The 26217-nt window shown below is 45.9% G+C and overlaps 1 pseudogene; it reads right to left on the bottom strand.

Annotated features, from left to right (window-relative positions):
* Positions 1-1506: 1506 nt before the first annotated feature.
* On the bottom strand, positions 1507-1596 carry LOC132582824 (U6 spliceosomal RNA; annotated as a pseudogene).
* Between the last annotated feature and the right edge of the window lie 24621 nt (positions 1597-26217).

The raw sequence follows: 26217 nt of genomic DNA, 5'->3' as shown, positions 1-26217 counted from the left end.
TCCAAGGAGGGAAAGCTTTTTTGAGGGAGGTGGTGGAAAGTGTATCGGGGCCGAAATTCGTCGTCTCCACAAGCAGACATCATCGCAACTGGAGAAGACGCTCGGCTGGTCACCATGGAAACGCACTCGCTTTCAGCCAGCGCTGTGCAGTGCCTTTGCGTTTTCTGTCCCCGAAGAACCCGCTCCGATGACCATGGTTCCGGTTTTTTTTCTTTACAAAAAAAGATTGAGGTCTCATCCAACTGGAGGGAGATCATTTCCCATCAAATCTAAGGGGAAAGGAGCGTGACTGGAAGATGGGGATGGGGCGGCTCACCATGCTCCCCAGTGCAGTTTCCCCCGCTCCCCCCACTTCCATTTTTTTGGGGAGCAGGGGAAGAGGGTGGAAATCCTGGGGTCTCCTGCCACGGCGGGAGGGTTGGGAAGCCTAGCTACCTGCGGGGGGGAGGGGTGAGTTCCCACTCGCTGGTGATCTTTAAGCAGTGACTGGACAAACACTGAGATGCTGTAGACTGATCCTGCATTGAGCAGGGGGTTGGACTAGATGGCCTGAGGAGGGATGGTGGGGAGGGACGGTGGCTCAGTGGTAGAGCATCTGCTTGGTATGCAGAAGGACCCAGGTTCAATCCCCGGCATCTCCAATCAAAAAGGGTCCTGGCAAATAGGTGTGAGAAACCTCAGCTTGAGACCCTGGAGAACTGCTACCAGTCTGAGTAGATAATACTGACTTTAATGGACCGAGTCCCTGATTCAGTATAAGGCAGTTCATATATGCCTATGTGGCCCCTTCCAATTCTGATCCTATGATTCTATGGAATGACACAGAGAAGATTAGTGGGGCCTTCTACTGAGTCAGACTCTTGTTCTATTCAAGGTCAACATTATCTGCTTAGGCTGGGTGATGCTCTCCAGGTCTTTCACAACTCCAAATCCTATCTTTTAAACTGGAGACGCTGGGGATTGAAGCTGGGACATTCCACATACAAAGCAGATGTTCTGCCATTATGCCACAACTCTCCCTATGCGAGACTGGGATGTCAGCACTCTATGTAAGGCACCTTCATGTGTTTTTCTAGTGGCACTCCATGATGTCATCCCATGTCTCTGCTGTATTCTTTGAGAGTCCAATGAGATGGAGCCCATCATGCGGTATAGTTGCTTGAAAGCCCTGCTGGCTTAGCTTGTGTCCTTCGCTAGTTGTGAACAGGGACCTGATTTTTCCATGATCATTTTGGTAGGTGGGCTGTCAATCATCAGTGTAACTTCACTGTATTCCTTCCTAACAAAACAGTGCAATTGGCTTTTTGCGCCTGTGTACACTCATGATGTGAATACAAGCTGAATCAAAGATTCAGATCTCTAACTTTGCTGTGTTTGAACCTTCCCTAAACAAAGTTATGGGGAATAGGCTTCTTGGAAAAGGCTTCTAATCCACCCACCAGTATCATGCTCAATCATGCAGGACCTTCCCCTTGTTGTTTTGCTGCAGGAGACAATGAGAATCAGATGGGTTAGGAATGCTTCATGAATTTGCGTGCCATCCTTGCTAATCTTCTCTATATTGTTCCAGTTTGAGTATATGTGTTGCCGAAGCAATTATGGTTTCCTCTAGGGCTATCTCAATATGATGGTAATATGTATCAAACTTTGGAAACAGAAAAAGGTTTTTTAAAGTTAAATTTTAATAAATTTAGCTGACAAAAATAATATACTTGAAAAAACCCACCTAGAAAGGAAATTTTGGGAATCCCACTCCGTTAGGTTTCCAATCTTTAATGTAAAATTTCACATGATAAAAATCATGACCTGTTGGTATTTACCACCAACTCAACTCCACAGAATAAGTTCAATAAACTTCCCTCATTGCACCAGGAAATGTGGTCAGATGGGTGACTTCCCCCACATATGGTGGTCTTGCTCAATCATTGTGTCTTTTCAGAAATAGGTTAATCAAAATATTCTTTTAATCACAGGTGTAAAGTTAAATTTAGAAACCATTATCAAGGACAGAATGAGTAGGCACATTGATGAACACGGGTTATTGAGGAAGACTCAGCATGGGTTCTGCAAGGGAAGATCTTGCCTCACTAACCTGTTACATTTCTTTGAGGGGGTGAACAAACACGTGGACAAAGGAGACCCGATAGATGTTGTTTACCTTGACTTCCAGAAAGCTTTTGATAAAGTTCTTCATCAAAGGCTCCTTAGAAAGCTTGAGAGTCATGGAGTAAAAGGACAGGTCCTCTTGTGGATCAAAAACTGGCTGAGTAATAGGAAGCAGAGAGTGAGTATAAATGGGCAGTCTTCGCAGTGGAGGACGGTAAGCAGTGGGGTGCCACAGGGCTCGGTACTGGGTCCCATGCTCTTAAACTTGTTCATAAATGATTTAGAGTTGGGAGTGAGCAGTGAAGTGGCCAAGTTTGCGGATGACACTAAATTGTTCAGGGTGGTGAGAACCAGAGAGGATTGTGAGGAACTCCAAAGGGATCTGTTGAGGCTGGGTGAGTGGGCGTCAACATGGCATATGCGGTTCAATGTGGCCAAGTGCAAAGTAATGCACATTGGGGCCAAGAATCCCAGCTACAAATACAAGTTGATGGGTGTGAACTGGCAGAGACTGACCAAGAGAGAGATCTTGGGGTCGTGGTAGATAACTCACTGAAAATGTCAAGACAGTGTGTGTTTGCAATAAAAAAGGCCAACGCCATGCTGGGAATTATTAGGAAGGGAATTGAAAACAAATCAGCCAGTATCATAATGCCCCTGTATAAATCGATGGTGTGGTCTTATTTGGAGTACTGTGTGCAGTTCTGGTCGCCGCACCTCAAAAAGGATATTATAGCATTGGAGAAAGTCCAGAAAAGGGCAACTAGAATGATTAAAGGGCTGGAGCACTTTCCCTATGAAGAAAGGTTGAAACGCTTGGGGCTCTTTAGCTTGGAGAAACGTCGACTGCGGGGTGACATGATAGAGGTTTACAAGATAATGCATGGGATGGAGAAAGTAGAGAAAGAAGTACTTTTCTCCCTTTCTCACAATACAAGAACTCGTGGGCATTCGATGAAATTGCTGAGCAGACAGGTTAAAACGGATAAAAGGAAGTACTTCTTCACCCAAAGGGTGATTAACATGTGGAATTCACTGCCACAGGAGGTGGTGGCAGCCACAAGTATAGCCACCTTCAAAAGGGGTTTAGATAAAAATATGGAGCACAGGTCCATCAGTGGCTATTAGCCACAGTGTGTGTGTATATATAATTTTTTTTGCCACTGTGTGACACAGAGTGTTGGAATGGATGGGCCGTTGGCCTGATCCAACATGGCTTCTCTTATGTTATGTTCTTATGTTCCTCCCAGAGTTTTTTTTTAAATTGGAATACAGAAATCCCCTAGTAGGAAATAAAGAGTATAATGAGCTAATTTCTATTTTACTTTCTACAGCAGGAAATACTGTTGCTGCTCATTGGAAAAATCCTTTGCCACCCCCACATCAATACTTGGTTTAGTCAAATTTGGTCTTATTTTGTTATGAAGATTTCTGTTGGCACTATGCAACCATACTCTGAGCAAGCTTGCAATAATGTTGTGGCAATTTGCTTCCTATTAACACAATTTCTGTCTAAACAGGGTATCATTCCAAACAATCCAATTTACAAAGATATGATCTTTTTCTAGTTCTTCCTTGGCCACCTGTCTTTTTTCCCTTTGTAGAAGGTTGAATGTTTTGATAGTTTACCTATACTTGGATGGGCTAGATCGATCCAAGTGGGCAGCCATGTTGGTCTGAAGCAGTTGAACAAAGCAGGAGTCAAGTGGCACCTTTAAGACCAACCAGGTTTTATTTAGAATGTAAGCTTTCGTGTGCTCTCCAAGCACACTTCATCAGATGAAGGGATCAAGTATTGTGGGCTAAAATACAAGCAGTTTGTTGATTAAGAGTGCAGACTGGTCACATGGTAAAACAGTTTGGCTTGGCCATTTGGTCTGGATAGCCATAAAAGATAATAAAGTCCTCTGCCAAATGGTGTTTCTGTAAATCTAGGTGAATCATAAAAGGACATGCAGGTGGAGGCAGGGAATCCACTAGTTTGGAGGCCCTCCCCCCGCTTCAGGGTCATCAGAAAGCAGGGTGAGAAGGAAATGTATTTCAGCACATAATACCTGATCCCCTCATCTGATAAAGTGTGCTTAGAGAGCACACGAAAGCTTACGTTCTAAATAAAACTTGGTTGGTCTTAAAGGTGCTACTTGGATGGGCGAGTCCATTGATTTTTATGTGCTTAACTCATAAGTATTGTCTTGTTGTGCTTGACAAATAAAATTTAAAAAATGAAAAATAAAACAATAGAAGGACCCTCGAAAGTCGTCAAATCTGAAGGCTCCACTTCAACAACCATCTTGTGCACACAACACAAAGAAATTGATCAGCAAAAGAATTATTCCAACATGGCTTCCTTTTGAAATGATCTGCCAGAGAAGGTTAATTGTTTCCAAATATTGTCAGTTGGCCCAGTCACAGGCATTGGGGAGGGACAAAGGGAGCTCCTTCTAAGGGCCGGGTTTTTTGTATTTAAAAGAAAAGAATTAGGTTCATGTATTTCACCCTGCCCAGATGATACTGACTCCCAAACATCACCATTACACACTGTGGGAAGATCATATCTATTTCTGTTATTTATGTCATTGATAGGCCACCTTTTCACTGGGATTCAAAAAGGAATACACAGGATAAGTCAATAGAATCAACAGGATGAGACCTCCAGTACTGATTCAGTAGGATTTGACCTGTAGAAATCTGGAACAAACCAGAAATTTGAATGAGAGGTGAAGCAAAGCATTGGAATTAACGTGATTCATTAAACAATGTCAAAATTATGTAGTAGGAGCCTACTTATAGCAAATGATAATACAATTTATGCACAGTAGTATAATCCACAATAGGGATGGGTACAGACCTGAACCTGAACCAAAGTGCAGTCCAAATGTGGGCCAGTTTGTGAACTCTACACTGAGGTTTGGGGAAGGAGCCTTCTCTGAACATTCACCAGGTTTCTGTGCAGTTCAGTTTAGATTTTCAACCCTGCCCCCACAAGCCACTTCCAGGCAGTGTTGACCACTGCAGCCAGCATGCCAGCATCATCTGTAAGTGATGTGAGCACATTAGCCAACATGCTCATGTCATTTCCAGGTAATGTAGGCACATCGAGGTGGTGCCAGATGTCACCAGGAAGTCGCATTTATACATTGGGGGCCAACATGCTTGTGGCACTTTCAGATGATGCAGGCACGCTGGGGGCAATGTCCAATGCCACCCAGAAGTTATGTGTGCACGTCACCAGGGGGATCCAAACAGGTTCAGATTGCTTGGGGGTTTGGTTCAGATGATTTGGTTCAATGCAGCCCGGTTCGTGAACCCTGAACCAAACTGGGCTTTTTGGGTCTGTGCTCATCCCTAGTCCACAGTCCTTACTTCTTTTTCCCAAGCTTCTTCCTGAACTATATTGTTTTAGGAAGCCAGCATATATTTGGAATTGGTACTTAGGGTTTCCAGATAAGAAAGTTGAGTTATAGACCTCCCTCTCCCTCTTCAAATTACAAAATACAATTTTTAGAATCCCAAGACACAATCAATACATAGTTCTGGCCATACAACTGATACACATGACACCACCATATTTCCTGTCATAATATAGCTTACAATGGGTTTGTCGATTACCTTCTTCCCCTACAGCAAACTTGGCTGTGTTTCCTTTGTTAGAACACATCATGTTATCCCTCCTACAGTCTTGAATGCCACAGAAACTTTAATGTAAAGAGAGGGGAGGGTTAGATTTGGAGGTCATATTATTAGTTTGCTTCTCTTGCTTGTCAGGATTGATTACTATTGAGGTATGTTATGACTTTAAAGAGCTAAGTAACAAGTCACATATGTGTGGCCATTAAGCAGAGGACAGGAAGGCAATCGATAGAAATATTGCAATTGAAAGGATGACATTCACCCTAGGTGACTAGATGAGGTAATAACAACACAGAAAAATAATGATCTGTTGAATTCTGAGATCTATTGACTTAACTGATAATAACTGTAACAGATTTGAGAGGGAACACATTGACTCCCCCCATTTTGTTTGAAAAGATTTTTCCCCTCCCCAAGCTTTTGCTTTGACAATACCAGTTTTTCATTCCTTTGGATTGCTATGCTGACTGGGATCAGGAAAACCTTCTCACAATATACCTAATAGTGGCTTTAGCCAATGTTATCAAGCATATTTGTATGACTCAGTCTACTTAATGTCAGGGCCGGATCTAAGGGGGAGTAGTGGGGGTGCTTAATCCAGGCGCTACCAGGGGTGGGGGGGCAAATTGGGTATGGAGTCCATTCTATTCTATGGGTCAATAAGATAGAATGGGCCCATAAGGGGACATCACTTTTTAATTTTGTCCCCTCTCTCAAAAAAATATAGATCCAATCCTGCTTAATGCAGACCTGCAGTTGTGCTTTTGGCTTACTGGACAAACACGCTAGGGTTACCAATCCCCAGGTGGAGGCAGGGGATCCACCAGTTTGGAGGCCTCCCCCTGCTTCAGGGTCATCAGAAAGCAGGGTGGGAAAGAAATGTATGATGGGCACTCCATTATTCCCTGTGGAGACCGATTCCCATAGGGTATAATGGAGAATTGATCTGTGGCTATCTGGGGGGACTGTTTTTTTTTTTTACATAGAGGCACGTAATTTTCAGCATAGCATCCAGGGCCTCTCCCCAAAATACCCTCCAACGTTCAAAAGGATTGGACTAGGAGGTCCAATTCTATGAACCCCAAAAGAAAGTGTGTTCATTATTTCCAAAGAAGGAAAGGCATTTAAAAAGTGTGCGGGCCCTTTAAATGTGATGGCCAGGACTCCTATTGGAGTTCAATTATGCTTGTCACAACCTTGCTCCACCCCAATGTCTCCAGGCTTCACCCCCAAAGTTCCCAGATATTTCTTGAATTTAACTTGGCAACCCTAAAACTCACCCTAACCTTATCTTATTAAGGCTGACCTAGGTAGGCAAGAAAAATAGTGAGGGCTGGGCCTAGATTTAGCATGGTATGACAGATGTGGCACAAGCAATGGTTGTAAATATATCTTCAGCATTTGGATTAGAAGCCCTGCAGGTGCTCAAGGTGCTAGTGTGTCATCTCAACCCATACTCAGAAGGGGGACATCCAGGCCTATAAATGAGAGCCAATTTGGTGTAGTGGTTAAGTGCATGGACTCTAATCTGGGAGAACCAACTGGGTTTGATTCCTCACTCCTCATATGCAGCTGCTGAGTGACCTTGGGTCAGTCACAGTTCTTGAAAGAGCTGCTCTCTCAAGAGCAGTTCTTGAAGAGTTCTCTCAGCCCCACTTACCTTACAGGATGTCTGTTGTGGGGAAAGGAGGAGAAAGGAGATTGTCAGCCACTCTGAGACTCCATGTGAAGGGTGGGGTATCAATCCAATCTCCCCCTCCCCCTCTTCCTCCTTGTTCTTCTAATTGAGTGTTTGGTTTGCATCATGGGGTTGCCAGTCTCCAGGTGGGGGATGGGGATCTCCTGAAGTTATAGCTGGTCTTCAGGTTATAGTTATAAATTCCCCTGGATAGAATGGATGCACTGGGAGGTTGACTCTGTGGCAGGAGTGGCCAACGGTAGCTCTCCAGATGTTTTTTGCCTACAATTCCCATCAGCCCCAGCCAGCATGGCCAATGGCTGGGGCTGATGGGAGTTGTAGGCAAAAAAATATCTGGAGAGCTACTGTTGCCCACCCCTGCTCTATGGCATTATATCCTGCTGAGGTCCCTCCTCTCCTCTAATCCTGCACTTCCTAGGCACCCCCCCCCACCAAATCATGAGGAATTTTCCAACCTGAGCTGGCAACTCTAGCTTGGAGGGAGGCCAATTGTGGGTATTGCACTAAGGCAATTGTAACATATCATCTAGTGGTATGGTCACGAATTGATAATAATGTACATGAGGTATTATCCTGTTGGTTTAGGGTTGCTAACTTTGGGTTCCAAAATTCCTGGAGATTTGGGGGTGGAACCTAGGAAGGATGGAGTTTGGGGAGAGAGCTCAGTGGAGATATGTTGCAATGGACTGCCTTTTCCTCCAGACTCTGTAGTCTGGAGATCAGTTGTAGTTACAGAAGATCTTTAGGTTCCACTTGGAGGTGGACTACACTCTGTTGGTTTAGTACCACTTGTCCTTCCCATGTCTTCTTCCTAGAGGAAAGAGATCCTTGAAAAGATCTGTCATCTTTATTTATTCATTTTATTTTTTTACATTAGACTTTTATCCCACCCTCTCTGCAAGCAGACTCAGGGCAGCTTACAACAGTCGTTTACACGATTTAAAACAATATGTCAATAAAATCTATAAAACAATACAATTAAAATTTAAAAAAACAATTCCACGGTGCTGCACCATTACTATGTTGGCAGTTCTGCTTTTCAGATGGTTGGTCACCGAGAACTCTAGCTGATCTCAGGTGGCAGCTCTCTCTTAGTTTAAGCATCGAAGGCCTGTCGAAACAATTCGGTCTTACAGGCCCTGTGGAATGTAGGAAGGTCCCACAGGGCCCTTATGGCCTCTGGGAGAGCATTCCATAACTCTTGTGCTGCCACCGAGAAGGCCCTGGCTCGTGTCAAACGCAACCTGGCCTCCTTTGGTCCAGGGGTGGACAGCAGATTTTTTGTCCTTGAACACAGTGCTCTCTGGGGGATATATGGGGAAAGGCAGTCTCGCAGATAAACAGGTCCCTGACCTTAAAGGGCTTTAAAGGTCAATACCAACACCTTGAAATGGATTTGGAACACAATAAGTAGCCAGTACAGCTCTTTCAGCACTGGCTGAATGTGCTCCCATCGAGGGAGCCTCATTAGCAGCCGTGCTGCAGCTTTCTGCATTAACTGTAGTTTCCGAGTCAGCGTCAAGGGTAGCCCCATGTAAAGAGCGTTACAGTGACCTATTCTTGAGGTGAGGAATGGATCACCATTGCTAAATCATTGTGCTCCAGAAAAAGAGCCAGCTGCCGCACCCGCCGACGATGAAAAAAGGCGGATCTAATAGTAGCTACTACCTGGGCCTCCATTGTAAGGGAGGACTCAAGGAGCACACCCAAGCCCTTAACCTTAGGGGCCGGTATCAATGGCACCCCATCTAGAGCCGGCAGCTGGGCCCCTCCCCTTGGACCAGGCTCAGATAGAGAACCTCCATCTTCGTCAGATTCAATTTCAGCTGACTCAGCCTGAGCCAGGATGCTACGGCTTGAAGAGCCAGGTCCAGATTTTCCGGGGTACAGTCGGACTGGCCACCCATCAATAGATAGAGCTGGGTGTCATCTGCGTATTGGTGACAACCCAGTCCATACCTCCTGACAATCTGGGCAAGGGGGTGCATATAGAAGTTAAATAACATCGGGGACAGAACCGCTCCCTGAGGCATACCACATGTGAATGAGTGCCTCTGGGATGACTCCTCCCCTATCACCACCCTTTGTCCCTGATCATGGAGAAAGAAGGTCAACCACTGTAAGGTGGACCCCTGAATCCCCACGTTGGCAAGGCGGCCAGTCAGCAGCTGATGATCAACCATGTCAAAAGCGGCTGACAGGTCCAATAACAGCAGCACTGCTGAGCGCCCTGATCCAGATGTCGCAGGAGGTCATCCATGAGAGCGACCAGAACCGTCTCCATCCCGTGACCTGGTCAAAAGCCGGACTGGAATGGATCCAGTGCAGAAGTGTCCTCCAGGAATCCCTGTAGCTGAATTGCCACCGCCCGCTCTATAACCTTACCCAAAAAGGGAAGGTTTGATACCCGCTGATAGTTCGCCAATACGGCCGGATCTGCAAATGGTTTTTTCAAGAGGGGGCAGACCACAGCCTCTTTAAGGGGCGTGGGAAAGGTCCCTTCTATCAGGGATCTATTGATGATACCTTGCAGTGGTTCACATAGCATCTCTTGGCTAGCTTTTATAAGCCAGGGCGGGCACAGATCCAACCTACAAGTCATAAGGCGTACAGCTAAAAGGATCCTGTCAACTTCCTCCAGGCTGAGTGGACTGAAGGAATCCAGAACTGGACCAGAAGACATGCTCGGTGCCCCGAGTTCTTTCACTGTATCAAATATGGCGGGAAGGTCGTGTCGGAGCGACGAGACTTTATCTACGAAAAACTCGCAAAAGCCTCACAGCCTATTTCCAATTCTCTAATATTTTGTTTACCATGTGGTAAAATTGTTAGTGACCAAATTATACTAAACAATTATGCTGGGCGCGAGGTCGCAGATGCAATCCAGGATGCAAAGTAATTCTTCTTTGTGGCCTGGACTGCCATCTCATAGGTCCGCATAAATGACCTATAGGTTGTTCTCGTAGCTTCATCATGAGTATGTCGCCATTGTCTCCCTAGTTGTCTTAATCGCCGTTTCATTGATCGCAGCTCCAGGGTATACCATGGAGTGGATCGTGAACGAGGATGAAGAGAACGTCGGGGAGTGATCTTGTCGATGGCTGTGGAGAGCTGGCTATTCCAGTTCTCCACCAGTTCATCCAACGAGTCGCCAGAGGGCCAGGGATCCTGCATAGCCATTTGAAGCTGCAAAGGGTCCATCTGGCTACGTGGGCAAGCTAAAACTTGCTCACCACCTAGACGGGGTAGAGGTGGCGTATTCACACAAGCCCTCAGGGCATAGTGGTCAGACCATGGCACCGCCTTGGCAGAAAGCTGATCCACTCCAACTCCTGCCGCAAAGATCAGGTCTAATGTATGCCCAGCCTGGTGTGTGGGCGCTGTTACATATTGGGAGAGTCCCAGTGCTGCCATGGAAAGCACTAGGTCTGTCGCCCGAGTGGAAGCTGCGTCCTCGGCATGGACATTGAAGTCACTCAAGACTATAAGCCGAGGGTGCTCCAATGCCCAGCCTGCTACAGCCTCCATCAGAGATGGTAGGGCACTGGCTGGTGTGCTAGATGGACGATACACCAGCCAGATTGCTAAACTCTCCCCTACATCCCACACCAGGCCAGAATATTCTATGCCTACGATCTTTGGCGGAGGGAGCGCCCTGAAGGAACAATCCTCCCTTATGAAAATAGCCACCCCTCCCCCCTGCCCGCTTGGCAAAATTTTGCATTTTCCTCCAAACACTGTCTATTATCTTCTCTCTCTCCCCCCCTCTTCTGTTTTCAGTTAGCCAGACCTAGACATCACAGGAGAAATCATTGAATCAGAATCTCCAGCTCTTTTTAACATGCAAATTAACAATTCCCTGTTGCCCATACTGTAGATCAAAAAAGGGTATCTGCAGAAACAGTCTTTGACCCTTCCCTTCACTTCTCTCTGCATGATGTTCATCTGCATCCCAAAGCTTCAATTAACTTCCCAGAAGGGAAGAGACAGATACATGCACCATATCTGTCTGCCCTGCTAGGGAATTTCCTATATGGAGCTCACTGCTGTGTGTGTGGTGGTGATGGTGGGGGAAATTCTGGAATAGACATGGAAGGAATGAGTTAAATGCCCTAATTTCCTGGTGACCCTTCCAGGATGTTCAAAGCAGCTGCAAGTGAATGTTCATAAGCCTTATAAACCATTCCAAGAGATCCTAATAATGAATCTCCAAGGTCACATCCAACGTGGACCAAAGTCAGAGACACTCACAGAGGTGTGAGACATAATTGCAGAGACCAGATTAATTTTAATAACTGTAATAATAGACAGTTGCATAATTAATAATCAGGGCTTTTTTTTGTAGCAGGAACTCCTTTGCATATTAGGCCACACATCCCTGATTTAGTCAATTCTCCAAGAGATTACAGGGCTCTTCTTATAGGGCCTACTGTAAACTCTTGGAGGATTAGCTACACCAGGAGTGTGTGGCCTAATATGTAAAGGAGTTTCTGCTACAAAAAAAAAAAAGCAGCCCTGGTAATAATAGACTGTTGCATCCCCTGATTTCTTTTGGCAAATGAAAGAGAGGAAGAGAGAGCGAGAGAGACCCTTTCTCCTTCTTTGTAATTAATATTCTTTTGCATTCATAAAGCATGGCAGTCTCTGCCCCATATTCTGATTGCTTTTATGGCTGTTTTTATAGCCGGCAGGGATGCGAATGAAATTTCTCTTTGTCTGAATATTATACTTAAGATTACTGATCATCACCTCAGCCAATAACCTGCACTTGAGGCCCCAAACCATCTTGCAACAAGTTTGGTGATATCTCATCATAAATGGGAGAAAGTGATGAAGCGGGTGAATTCAACTGTATCCTTTCTAGTAGCAGGCATTAGTTGCTGAAGGCAGTAAAATATCAATTTGACCTCCAGATAACAACAAGTTGTCTCAGAAAGGATGGTATGTTCTCACAGTTAAAAGTTCACAGGCTACCTAGCTCATAACCACAGAGGTTCCTATATTGTGACTGGAAAACAGATTCAGGTAGGCGTATGTGGAGAAATGCCCTCCCCAAAGTGCACACCAATATTTCAGTCATTGTAACTGCACTGTCTCTGTGTTGGAACCCAGCTTCAGACTGTTAGCTGGCAGGAAGGAGGGGCAGGGGATGAGCAGTCAATCTCCAAGGGTAGAGTATATTATAGCTAATGACTCTGCCCAAAGTAGGACAATGGTTTAACATCTCACACCTTGATAGAATGTCACACTCAAAAGGGCACTGACTATTAAGAGCCAGATGGCTAAATGATAGAAAAAGCTTTCCTCTTGAAGCAGAAAGAGAAGAATGACATCTCCCCCCCACCCGAGGGACAGGAGACAGACTTTCCTAAAGTAGGAGTCAAGTTGCACCTTTAAGACGAACAAAGTTTTATTCAGAATGTCAGCTTTCGTGTGTGCATGCATACTTCTTCAGATGAAGAATCAGGTACAGTGAGCAGAGCTATACATAGCTGGTAGGCAGCCGTTTAGAATGCAAAATGGTTTAAAAATGGTTTTAAATGCAAAACCCCCAATATAGCCTACCAGCTATATGTAGCTCTGCTCACTGTACCATTTTGTATTCTAGACCACTGCCTACCAGCTATATGTAGCTCTGCTCACTGTACTTGATTCCTCACCTGAAAGTGTACATTCTGAATAAAACGTTGTTGGTCTTATAAAGGTGCAACTTTACTCCTACTTTATTCTACTGCTTCAGTTCAACATGGCTGCCCACTTGGATCTTTCCTAAAGAAAGATCACAAATTCTCTGGACACAGAGAATAATCAGCCTTACTCTTCCACCTTCCTCTTCTCTCTGGATGGGCACAAGACATGAAGGACTAAACTTTTGTCTTCATCTTGCCCATATAGAGAGGGACAATGGGGAGAAATCCCAGCCATTAGAACGAAGGTAATGCTAAATTTAACTACTTCATTTACAAGTAATGCTAGACGGTCCTATTAAAACATTGTTTAGGATACGTACCAAGTGTAGGGAAAGATTGCATGTTTTCCAATTTTCTTTGTACCCATGCTCACCCTGAATGATTGACTAAACTGTGTGTATTCTTTTTATTCATTTATTAAACTTATATTTTGAACACCCTAAGTCTGTTTTCTGGAAAGACACCAACCCTATTCATTCACAGGCATTAGATTAGCTCACCATTCCTGGAGAATGATAGATCAAAACTGCAAAGTTGTGATAGATCTCCTCTGTGCTAGCTTGAAGGAGCAAAGCAGGAGGTATGGCAGCTATGAGGAGGAACCTCTAAGCTAAGCAGAAACACAGATACAGAATGCTAGATGTGCAACTCCATTTAGCAGGAGATACTTTCAGACTTTCTGGTGGCAATGGTTGTTACCCCATTTGTTTTTGGCAGTTAAGGGACAGTATTGAAGGATGGAGCTTTGGAATGGCTGTGGGGTTTTCCAGCTTTATAGTGACCAACCCAAAGGAACAGGGAGGGGGGTACAAGTCCTTCTCACAGATACATACAGAGACCTTATTGCGAACATCTTCCTGGCTGTTACCAAATCAAATAAAGAATACCCTCTGTATATAACAACTTGCGTGTCAGGGAAATGCTCTAGTCTAGCCAAACATGTTGCTTGCTTTGTGAAGAGAAGTTTGGTTTAGTAGCTAGAGCAGGGGTCAACAAACTTGCTTACTATAAGAGCCAGCCACGTAGCATAAATTTCAGATGTTTGAGAGCTGCAAGACATGAACATCAGATTTCTGAGAGCCACAAGGAAGGAAGGAAGGAAGATGGGGGAGGTGGAGGGAGGAGATGTAGAAAGAAAGCAACTTTAAATGCATTCTCCAAGCTGTTGGATGACTTGGATAAGTGATTTAAAGAGAGAAATGCCTTCTCCAAGCTGGCTGATGGGATGGTGGGGGCTTTGAGAGATGCACAATATGTGTGAAAGAGTCACACATGGCTCCCAAGATGGAATTTGGTCACCCCTGAGCTAGAGTGTTGTATTGGGAAGTTCAAAGCCACACTCAGCTATGAAATCTACCTGGTGACTTCGGGGTAGTCAGTTGTAGTCTAATGTACCTTGCAGGATTCCTGCAAGAATAAAATAGAGAAGAAAGCCAAGTTCCTTGTAGAAAGGGCAGAATTAAATTCAATAGGTGGGTAACCAAATTAAAAGAAGTCATTGCCCCCCCCCCTCACTTTGCAGGTTGGTCAGCGTTAATCAGAATAATTCATTTTCTCAGGAAGGTAATGAATCATTTTTCAGATTTTGTCCTATTCTATATCCTGGTAGAGAGTGCACCAGTTACTTTTCAGGTTACTTATTAAAATGAAATACATGAGTTCTCAGGAAACGTACAATCAATTCAGAGAACAAATGATTAGCAAATAACTTTTGATTGATTAGCACGCTCTTGAGCACTCCCCGGGTCAACCGAATCGTCATTAAATAAAAATACAACTCAGAAGTTGAGAAGCCTCTTTCCTAATTAATGCTATCAGTAGGAACTTATCAGTTCAGTGATTTTTCAGGAAAATATCCCACTTTCTCATCCAATGCTTTCACCACCCTGAGATGGCATAATAGCTTTTGCAAGAACAGCTAGATTAATGTCTTTTCTGCAAACTTTGATTAAACAGACAATAAAGTCTTGTCTACTGGTGGCCATCGCCACCTTCCAGAATCAGCAGGCAAAACTTTACACATGACTTTAGGTCATGCAGGAGAAATGAGGGCATCACTGACTTTTGATATATCAAAGAGAACTATGTGGCTGAATGATCTGTAGATTCCTTGAGCTGCCATTTTGTTTTGGCACATAAGAGTCAAAGCAGAAAGGGAGCTGGGACTTCCCACACCATAAGCTATGTGCAACTTCAATGCAAATTTGGACTGCCCCACATAGAAGGGAAGGTTTAATTCTTTCTCCTCAAACTTTTCCCTCCCCACTCTGAAATGGCCCCATAGCGCTGTTATTTGCCTTATTTGGAAGAAGCACACCATCTGTATATTGCTTCCATCTTTGCCCCAGTGGGGGAAACGGGGACTCAGATTTTATACATAAATGATGCAAAGATGGCAGGCAATGCAAAAATTGACATAGAAATGGTATAAAAGTTTGAACCAGGCTGCTCAACAGAGCTCCAACTCCAGTTGTGGTGGAGCACCTTGCAAAAACAATTTAACGGGGTGTTCCCTTTAAATGGCCTTTTCAAGGCATGTGTCACGAGCTGGGGCTGAGTCAGGCAAAGTCCAGGGGCGGTCCAGGGTCTGCAACTGGTGAGCAAGGTGGGTCCAAGGCGCCAAAACAGAATCGTAATCCAGGTATCACAGGTCAGAGGTTCCGAAGCCGAAGTCAGGGGGTCCAGAGGTCCAAGCCAAAGTCAGGAATCCAAAAGCCAAAGTCAAGAGCCGGAGTGGATGCTAGGATGTCAGGTATGTGACTAGTTGCTTCCACAAAGCCTCCTCCCAAAGCCCACAGCTATATAGCCCTCTGCTGCCTGTTGCTCATTTGGGCTAATTGCTGTCTCAGAGCAGCAGCCAGGATCCTGCCGAAACTTAAGCATCCTCACACTTAGAAGGGCCAGAATCCTTTCAACACTCAGGGCTCAGGGAGCGTCTTGCTTGTGAGCGTGCCGCCCTCCTCCGATCCCTGAGGTCCCGACGAAGGCGGTCACGCACACGAGCCACCCGAGAGGGTGAGGCAGGGGGGCTTGGATCTTCTTCAGCAGGAGGCAGGGGCACTGGTGCAGGTGGCAGGGGCACAGTTCCTTCTGCAGGCTCTGCAGGCTCGGCTTCTTCTGCAGGGTCCCCAGCACCCATGACAGCATGCTGCAGGTGAGTGAAGTGCAAGCAGTGAGTTCACCTAGTTACCAACCTTACAAAATGAACCAGTTCAGTAACTAGGGAGGCTGGTGAAGGTTTGTGGTTTGTGAGGCCCCACAAACCAAAATTAACCTGTGTTTCTGGTTCATGCGCATCCAGTGGTCATCCAAAGGTAGTGCCAGTCCAGCACAACCAGGAGTCTCCATGAACCATCCCAATAGCACATCGGTCATGGGAGAGCACCCAGCCAGGCTGCATTAACGCTGCATAGCCTTCAGACAATACAGCTGGCCGTATTTGCAGCCAGACCTGGTCGCCTTTCCTCCAGGAAGCTCAGCAAACATTAAGTGAAATAAGAAAAAACAAAACAAAATATCTTTACAGCTAATTGGAATCGAGAGTAGCATCTGATTTTCCTGCTTGTCAGTGTGCAGTGCTGGATTCTGCCTCAGGACAGAGCTCGGAATCCTTGAAGGAACAGGCGAGTTGGACAACAGAGGACGTGGACGGCTGCTTTCATTTCCGACACTGCCAGCATCCATGGGATTATTTTAAGATTTTTGTAGTCACTTACAAAGCAAAATCTTGAGCATCACTTAGCTGTTAATACAGCTGCTGACACTATTCTTTCTTGACATCTCCCTGTTCTAATGGCATTTTGCCATCTGTTAACGGAGATGACATTACAACGGGAGACGGGGAAAAATGCAGTGTATGATTCTGTTGTATTACAAAGCTTCTGCCGATTGTGCAATGCCATTGTTATTCCGTACATTGTCTGCTGAAGCTGTTGTCCCTTTTTAAAGAAAAAAAAAATGCTGTTTTTCAGACTACAGAATCACCTTTGTGTTCCCTGAATTTAAATAGTTTCTCATCTGTTTGTTAACAGCAACATCATCCAATCTTAAAATTACTCTAATAGCAATATCGAATACTATATTCAGAGCTGGTTCTAGATTTTGGGGGGGCCTGGGGAAAGAATGTTCAGGGCTTACCTATGGCTACTACTAGGCCTAGGATTGCCAAATCTGGGTTGCGAAATTCATGGAGATTTGGGAGGCAGAGCCTAGGGAGGGTGGGACTTCAGGAGGGACCTTAGCAGGATATAACACAGGCATGGTCAAACTGTGGCTTGGGAGCCATGTGTGACTCTTTCACACATACCGGGTAGTTCTTGAAGCCCCCACCACTCCATTGGCCAGCTTGGAGAAGGCATTTCTCTCTTTAAATCACTCTTCCCAGCAAAGCCAGTAGGCACCTTGGAGAATGCATTTAAAGTTAAGGTTACTTTCTTTCTACCTCTCCCACCCCATCCATTTGCTTTCCTTCCTGTCTTGCTGCTCTCAAATATCTAATGTTATTCTATGAGGCTCTTACATTAAGCAAGTTTGGCCACTTCCTGGTATAACGCCATGAAGCCCGCTCTCTAAAGAAGTCATTTTCTAGTCTAACACTCAAACTGTGACATAATCTTGCTAGCTCGTTCTTGATCTACTCATTACTAACTAAGTCTTCCTGTTTGTTGGGGAACCATATGAGGGGCATGTATTACACATGTGACAGGAGTTTTGTACCTCCCATGGGCACACCATCTCTTATCTGTTTGGTTCCCCCTCCACCTTATCATTTTAGGTAATTTAATTTAGGCTGAGAGAGAGAGTGGCCTAAGATTACGCACTTAGGTTCATGCCATAGTGGTAGGGTTGCCAATCCCCAAATGGGGGCAGGGGATTCTCTGGATTGTAGCCTCCCACTTCAAGATTATCAGAAAGTTGGGGGTGGGTGGGTTGAGTGTCTACTGGGCATTCCACTATGCCCCATGAAGACTGGTCTTCATAGGATATAATAATCCATGGGTATCTGGGGTTTTGAGGGGTGCTGTTTTTTGAGGGAGGGGCACAATTTTTCAGCATAACATCAGGTGCCTCTCCTCAAAAAGCTTCCCAGTTTCAAAAAGATTGGACCAGGGGGTCCAATTCTATGTGCCTCAAAAGAAGGTCCCCCATCCTCCATTACTTCCAATAAAGGGAAGGCCTTTAAAAGATGCGTGGTTCCTTTTAAATGTGATGAACAGAACTTCCTTTGAAGTTCAATCATGCTTGTCACAACCTTGCTCCTGGCTTCTCCCCCAAAGTCTCCTGGCTCCACCCCCAAAGTCTCCAGATATTTCCTGAGTGGGACCTGGCAACCTTACATAGTACTGATTTGAACTTGTTTCTTCACAGACTAATGTAACATTCAGCAACACAAGGATTTTATATTGAACATGTGAAGGGAGTTTGGGGCCTCCCCGATGTACCCTGTCTCTTTTCTGTTTGTTACCAGAGCACACAGGCTGCAGCCTCTCTCTCTTCGTGCTGTTTTCACATCTGCAGACCGCCCCATGGAGCCGTTACTGGCTCTGTTGTGAAACATACATGTAGCCTCAGAAGTAATATGATGTTTATAATGGAGCCAATAGCACTCTGTGGAGTGGTTTGCAGATGCAAAAAAACACTACAAGAGGAAGGTTACAGCCATTTCTCCTTGCTTGCTTGCTGTAGTCACAAGCCGAAAAGAGCCGGCGGGTGTCATTTCTGATACAATCTCCCATTTTATCCTCTCTGTTCTATAATGCGGCACAAGAGTATTTAAACAGCATTAACACTGGAAGGTGAACAAATCACTGTGCTGCATACTCAATTCCCTCTCCAGAGAGAGTGTAGGGAAGACAGTGAATCACACAGAACAGATACTTGTCACATCACTTCATGGTCCACTGATGCTCAGATACTCTGGTGAGGATGCTCCACACACACAAAACGCTATATAATTTTGTTTAATTCCACCACCCCCTTCCCTCCATAAGAAGTTCACAGCAGCCTTTCCAAGGACATTTTTCTTCAGACAGTTGAGGACAGGAAGTCTAGCCATCTCTTTGGAAGCATGTCTCTCTCCCTTTAAAGTGGAGAAGCTATTATGGTAATGAGGTTTGAACATTTTAAAAACCCAGTGATGGGGCTCTGGAATGCAAAATTTGATGTTTTGATGAAGAGAACATCAGGTTAAGGTGACCAGGGCGTAGACTTGTCAGCTCTTGTCCCTGGACTCTGTCTGGTGGAATGAGCTCCCCCCTGGAGATCCGGGCCCTGCGGGATCTGCTTCAATTCCGCAGGGCCTGTAAAACAGAGCTCTTTCGCCAGGCTTTCAGCTGAGGCAGTGGATGTCACTTGTTACCGGCCTCCCCCCTTCATTCCATCCCAGTGTTATAAGACCTGCTGGACCTGGACAATAGGCCATGTCTGTGAGGCAGAATTTGCCATTTTAGTACCTATTTGCTATTTAGTACCTCTGTAATTTTAGATTTTATATATTTTAAGTTTTTTTAAAAAAAACTGTTGATTGTTTTTATGATGTAACCCACCCTGGGCCTGTTCTATGGGAAGGGTGGGCTAAAAATTGAATTAAACAAACAAATAAATAAATAATTTCCCTAGGGGGGTGGGGACTGGGCCAGAACTGGAAGTCCAGGGACATCATAGGGAGGAGCTAGTAACATCACAGGAAGGGGCCTCCATTGCCGCTATCTAACGAGAAGGGGCCATGGAGAGTTAGGGAAGGGCACCACAGAAGTTTAGGGAGACATGGGAACCCCCCTAACAATGCTCCTGGACTGGGCCAAACCGAGGAAAAGTGGTTATAATGATATCTCTGAAGTCTCCTGCTGTGTCCTGTTTTTAGGGGTCCCAATCCTCCCAACCTAGCGGGGGACCCCAGGTTTTCCAGCCTCTTCCCCCGCTCCCCAAAGAAACGGAAGCGGGGGAAGAAACGGCGCGAAGGAGCATGGCGAGCCACCCCTTCTCCGCTTCACCATGGCTGCTCCTCCGAGATGGGCTCAGGCTGGGTCCATCTTGGAGGAGCAGCTGGGATGGGGCGGGGAGGGGGCAGCGGCGGCGCAGCGGCATCGCCAGCTCCGCCTCTGAAGTGGAATGGGCGGGCCGCAGGCGCAGTGGCTCCGTTCGAGAGCGCGTGCTGTGCAGTTGAGGAGCAGGCTGAGGGAAGGCAGGCCGGCCGGCTCGCGGCTGTCTGGCCTCGGTCTTTGGCGGCGGCGGTGCCCGCAGGACGTTCCGAAGCCCCCGGGGCTATGACCTGCCTCCCTGGCTTCCTCAGCGGCGGCTCTGCCTGCGCCGCCCTCCGCTCCCTGTTCAAATCCTCGGGGCGGCGCCAGCAGCATCATCACCATCAACTGCGCTTCACCGCCCGGCGGAGGTGAGGAGGGTAAGCTTGGACGTTAAGGTGAAGCGCCGTTGATGGTGATGATGCTGCTGGCGCCGCCCCGAGGATTTGAACAGGGAGTGGAGGGTGGCGCAAGGAGAGCCGCCGCTGAGGAAGCCACGGCACCTCAGCGCGGATGCTTCCTCCGAGCTCCCCTCGAAGGCCACCGGCGGGGGGTTCCGCCCCTCTCGGGTGGTGGTGGTGGCCAAGACCACCGGCTATGAGTTCGAGCAGCAGCTGGCCGGCCCGCCTTCAGGAGGACCGTAAGCAGCTGGTGAGTGGCCTTCCTTGGGTTGACCCAGTGCAGGGGTGGCCAAACTGTGTCACATATTGTGTGACTCTCGAAGCCCCCACAGCCTCATTAAAACTAAAGTTACTTTCTTTCCACCTCCCTCCCCCTCCATCTATTTGTATCCCTTCCTTGTCTTGCAGCTCTCAGACATCTGCTGTTCATGGCTTGCAGCTCCCAAACATCTGATGTTTATTCTATGTGGCTCTTGCATTAAACAAGTTTGGCCACCCCTGACCCAGTGCGTGGGGGTGGTGGTAGAGTCCTCAGGTGCTTTGTGGGGAGGGCTGTACCACCTCAGAGAACAAGTGCATGATAGCAGTTGGGGGATGATAGCCTAGACAAAAAGTGGAGGGGGTTCTTTACACACAAAAAAAATCTGGACTGGAGGGTTTCAGTCTCTTCTCCCTGGGCTGCTGGTATTGTGTTTGCAGAAAGTCCCTTTTTCTGTGCAAGGAGGAGCATTCAGAAACAATACCATCTCATTGGACTACTGTGTGGTCCCTTTAATTGTGATGGACAGAACTCCCTTTGGAGTCCAATTGTGCTTGTCACACCCTTGCTCCTAGCTCCACCCCAATGTCTCCTGGCTCCACCCCCAAATTCCCCAGATATTTCTGGAATTGGACTTGGCAACCCTACCTGTTTTTGAAATTCACTTTTAGAATAGTCATTTTAAGATCTGCATCTATACATACTATGTGCACAGGACAAACAAATGGTCACAAATTTGACAGTAAGAAAGGCAACACAGAAAAGCCTGTAGGGGAACATTTTAGAAGTTTTCCTGAACACTCATTTACAGGAGTCTTCTTTCTGCCTTATTTAAAAGGGTAACTTTGTAATGAAATTACTAAATTATGGCATCACAGATGCCTTTGTTTGGCAAATGCATGGCTGGAGTCTCTGAGCCAGGGTAGAATACAAAACAGTTGCTCTGACAATGACTGCCATGGACAAAATGTTGGGGAGATATAGAATTGTATTAGGAGAGAAGACAGCATGGTATAGCCCAATCTTGTGAGATCTCAGAAGCTAAACAGGGTCAGATGGGAGACCACCAAGGAAGTCTCTGCAGAGAAAGGCAATAGCAAACCATCTTTGTATCTCACTTGCCTTGTGAGCCTCTTGCTGCTGCCATAGGCAGGGCTATTTTTGTAGCAGGAGCTCCTTTGCATATTAGGACGCGCACCCCTGATGCAGCCAATCCTTCAAGAGCTTACAGGGCTCTTAGTACAGGGCCTACTGTAAGCTCCAGTAGGATTGGCTACATCAGGAGTGTGTGGCCTAATATGCAAAGGAGCTCCTGCTACAAGAAATGATCTGGCCATAGGTCAGTTGTAGGGTTGCCAAGTCCAATTTAAGAAATATCTGGGTACTTTGGGGGTGGAGCCAGGAGACTTTGGGGGTGGAGCCAAGATCAAGGCCATGACAAGCATAATTGACTCCAAAGGGAGTTCTGGCCATCACATTTAAAGGGACGGCACACCTTTTCAATGCTTTCCTTCCATAGGAAATAATGAAGGATATGGGCACCTTCTTTTGGGGCTCATAGAATTGGACCCCCAGTCCAATCTTTTTGAAACTTGGGGGGTATTTTGGGGAGAGGCACTAGATGCTGTACTGAAAATTTGGTGCCTCTACCTCAAAACACAGCCCCCCCAGAGCCCTAGATACCCATGGATCAATTCTCCATGATTTTCTATGGGAATAAATCTCCCTAGAGAATAACAGAGTTCCCAGCGGACATTTCCCTCCCCTCCCCTCACTTTCTGACCTCGCTGCAGCGGGGGGAGGGTCTCCAAACCGGGGGATCCCCTGCCCCCACCTGGGGATTGGCAACCCTAATCAGTTGCAATTTGTTGGCACTCGTGCACATAAATAGGTGTATCAGGATTTATATGGTTATTCCTCAATTCACCTGACTCTCTGAGTGACCTGCCAACCATATATGTATATGCTTGGAATAGCTCAATTATTTTTCTTTCTTCATTTTTTTTAGAACAGTTTCCAAAATGACATGTGATGAAATGGGCAATATGTGATGACATTATAATATGAGTGCTGTTGAGCTGTCTGTTTATAGAATGTTTTAATTGTATTTTATTGTTTTATCATATGTTGTACTCTGCCCTGAGCCCTATGGGGAATGGGCAGAATAGAAATATACTAAAATAAATAAATAACTAAATAAAAATAAGAATAACATCTGTCTAGATATAAAATTCTGAACATTAAACAACCCATCAGTATTCTCCCTCAAGCATAAATATCCATGTCAGACTGAGGCCTTCTCTAAACATGCAGCAGAAAGAAGTGGTAGAATGGGCTGCCCCACTTTGTATGGCATGAGGGGGGAAATTACACTTCTCAAAGATTCCCTATCTTAACCATTTTATACAAGTGGAAAACTAGTGCAGCATGTCAAGAATTAGGCTAGAACCTCTGTCTCTGAAGCGATAAGTATTTATTTGCAGACTTTTTAAATATATGGATGAGTTTTCCTGGCATTAAAATGGATCTCCAAACTACATTGATCACTTGGAGGAAACGGTAGCTTTGGAAAGGGTGGACTCTATCCTATCACATCTGCTCTGACCCTCCTCCTTCCCCCAAGCTCTGCCCTCTCAGGCATCCCCCTCCCCCATCTCCAAGAATTTCCAAACCAGAGTTGACACTGAACTGGAATTCACTTTTGAGAAGCTGCAAAAAAATATAAATAAATAAAAAATGGCAGTTTCATTTTGTCCTGGGAAGATGGCATGATGGGACGTTGGGAAAAGTCCTCTACAGCAGGGGAGGCCAGTGGTAGCTCTCCAGATGTTTTATGCCTACAACTCCCATCAGTCCCAGCCACTGGTCATGCGGGCTGGGGCTGGTGGGAGTTGTAGGCAGAAAACATCTGGAGAGCTACCATTGGTGACCCCTGCTCTACAGTAAATATTGGGTTTGGCAGAGTCTATGCTCACTTTACAGCCATTGCCTATGGCTTGTAGAGGGGGGAAGCAGCAAGTAGAGGGATAGTACCAGGATCAGGGATAGTCCATGCATACACTTTGTCATGGGAAACGTTCACAAAATAATTCTTCCTTAAACATTATTGAGGGTCTGACAGGGATGCTTGTAAAAATAGGAGCAATTTCTCCAGCAGGAACTCAGCACTAGAGCCAGTTTGGTGTAGTGGTTAAGTGTGCGGACTCTTATCTGGGAGAGCCGGGTTTGATTCCCCTCTCCTCCACTTGCACCTGCTAGCATGGCATTGGGTCAGCCACAGCTCTGGTAGGAGTTGTCCTTGAAAGGGCAGCTGCTGTGAGAGCCCTCTCCAGCCCCACCCACCTCACAGGGTGTGGGGGAGGAAGGTAAAGGAGATTGTGAGCCACTCTGAGACTCTTCGGAGTGGAGGGTGGGATATAAATCCAATATCTTCTTCTTCTTCATTTGCATATTAGGCCACACCCCTGACAACACCATTGTTTCGCACAGGGCTTTTTGTGCATATTAGGCCCTTGACGCCCCCTGACACCAAGCCAGCTGGAACAGTGTTCCTGTGCATTCCTGCTCAAAAAAAGCCCTTAGTTTTCCTATTGAATGCAGGAGTGTTTGCCCATCCCGGACAGGTTTTTATGGGCAAATAGGGTTCTTTCAATTGGACTAAATGCATCACTATCATCTTGCTTCCCGCTGTAATTATTTGTGCTTTTCTGAAGTGAGCAATGGCTGGAAGCAAGGGAAGGAAAGAATCCCCTAATGTTTTTATGCAATACAATCTCTGGAGAGGATCTACCAAGCTTTGCCACTCGATAGTGCTTCAGTGACCCATGTCTAATGAGCAGCATGGCAGCATTTAGAAAGCATGTATACTTGTCAGCATCATTTGTGTGAATTAGCCTCAGCCTTGTCGATAACTTCAGGGAAAAAGCTGATGGTCCAGAAGGCAAGCAGCCTTCTCACATTTGCTGGGAAGTTCCACGTCCAAGATGTGTGAGAACCTCATACAGAAGATCAGGCATGATGGTCACATCCATGTAGGCTGAGTTAATCTGCCTGTAGGATATTCATGTCAGGAATCCGAAAGTTGGTGGGACTCCTCAGTTCACAATAGATGGATGTGCAATCGTATACATGTTTTCCAGATTAAAAAATATTGGCTGTTTTCGCACTCACGTTTTACTGGCGCCACGACCCTCCTCACGCCGGCGAATCTGCATGGATTTCGCACCAGAAGCGCCGGCTACTTCCGTCGCTAAGCCAGCGCAAATGGAAATCGCAAAGATGCAGGAAAACGTTTGCGCTGGCTTAGCGACGGAAGTAGCCGGCGCTTCTGGGTGCGCCGGCGCTTCTGGTGCGAAATCCATGCAGATTCGCCGGCGTGAGGAGGGTCGTGGCGCCAGTAAAACGTGAGTGCGAAAACACCCATTGGCTTTCCAAACAGGTTTGAAGGAGCCATTCATTACAAAGGACTTTGCATGTGTATTTATTTATTTAAACATTTGTATCCCACCTTTCCTTATGGTTCAAGGTGTATTACAATAGTTAAAAACATTTTTGATTTAAAATCAAAAGTAGAAGAAGAACAGTTGGGTTTTTATACCCAGGGCTTTTTTGGGACAGGAGCACATAGGAGCAGAGCTCCACCTGGGCTAGCCAGGGTTCTGGCTGGCATGCTGGGGAAGGCATGGGGAGGCATCTTTAAATGTCTTCCCAATGGCTTCAGACTTCCCCAGTGTGTCTGCTGTGGCAGATGCACTGGGGAAAGCATGGGGGAGCTCTTGCTGGGCTTTTTCTACAGAAAAAGTGCCCTGTTTATATCCCTCTTTTTTTTCTCTATCCTAAGGAGTCTCAGAGTGGCTTACTATCTCCCTTGATTATTCTCCCAACAACAGGCACCTTGTGAGGCAGGTAAGGCTTAGTTAGTTCTAAGAGAACTATGGCTGGCTCAAAGCCACCCAGCAAGCTTTTTTGTGGAAAAGGGAAAATCAAACACTGTTCTCCAGATTAGAGTCTGCCACTCTTAACTAGTACACTGTGCTGGCTAACTAATAAGGCTAGCTTTTTAACAACCCCAAATCTCTCCTGCCTCCCTCCATAAAAGATGCTTGCCCTTCAAACCCTTTCAAAAACTCTGGCAAACAGGCAGGCTTTGCAGTCCCTCCTGAAGATGTCCAAGGAGGGGACCCCCTATGGTTGCCATGTCCAATTCAGAAAATACCTTGGGGCTTGGAGGTGGAGCCAGGAGATTTTCCTATTCCCTAAATCAAATAAATAAAAATACAACAGTGCAGTTCCCCTGAATACAGTCTTCATTTCCTTGTCTCCCAGCAGATGGCTGCACTTCAACTGAATAAAAATGAACACACCCACGCACACTCACAAAGCAGCCCAAATAATGTTTGCAAGCACATTTTTG

The sequence above is a fragment of the Heteronotia binoei genome, chromosome 14, assembly GCF_032191835.1.
Source record: "Heteronotia binoei isolate CCM8104 ecotype False Entrance Well chromosome 14, APGP_CSIRO_Hbin_v1, whole genome shotgun sequence".
NCBI lineage: Eukaryota > Metazoa > Chordata > Lepidosauria > Squamata > Gekkonidae > Heteronotia > Heteronotia binoei.
The sequence above is the reverse complement of the archived record's forward strand: the minus strand, read 5'-3'. Positions and strand labels throughout refer to the sequence as shown.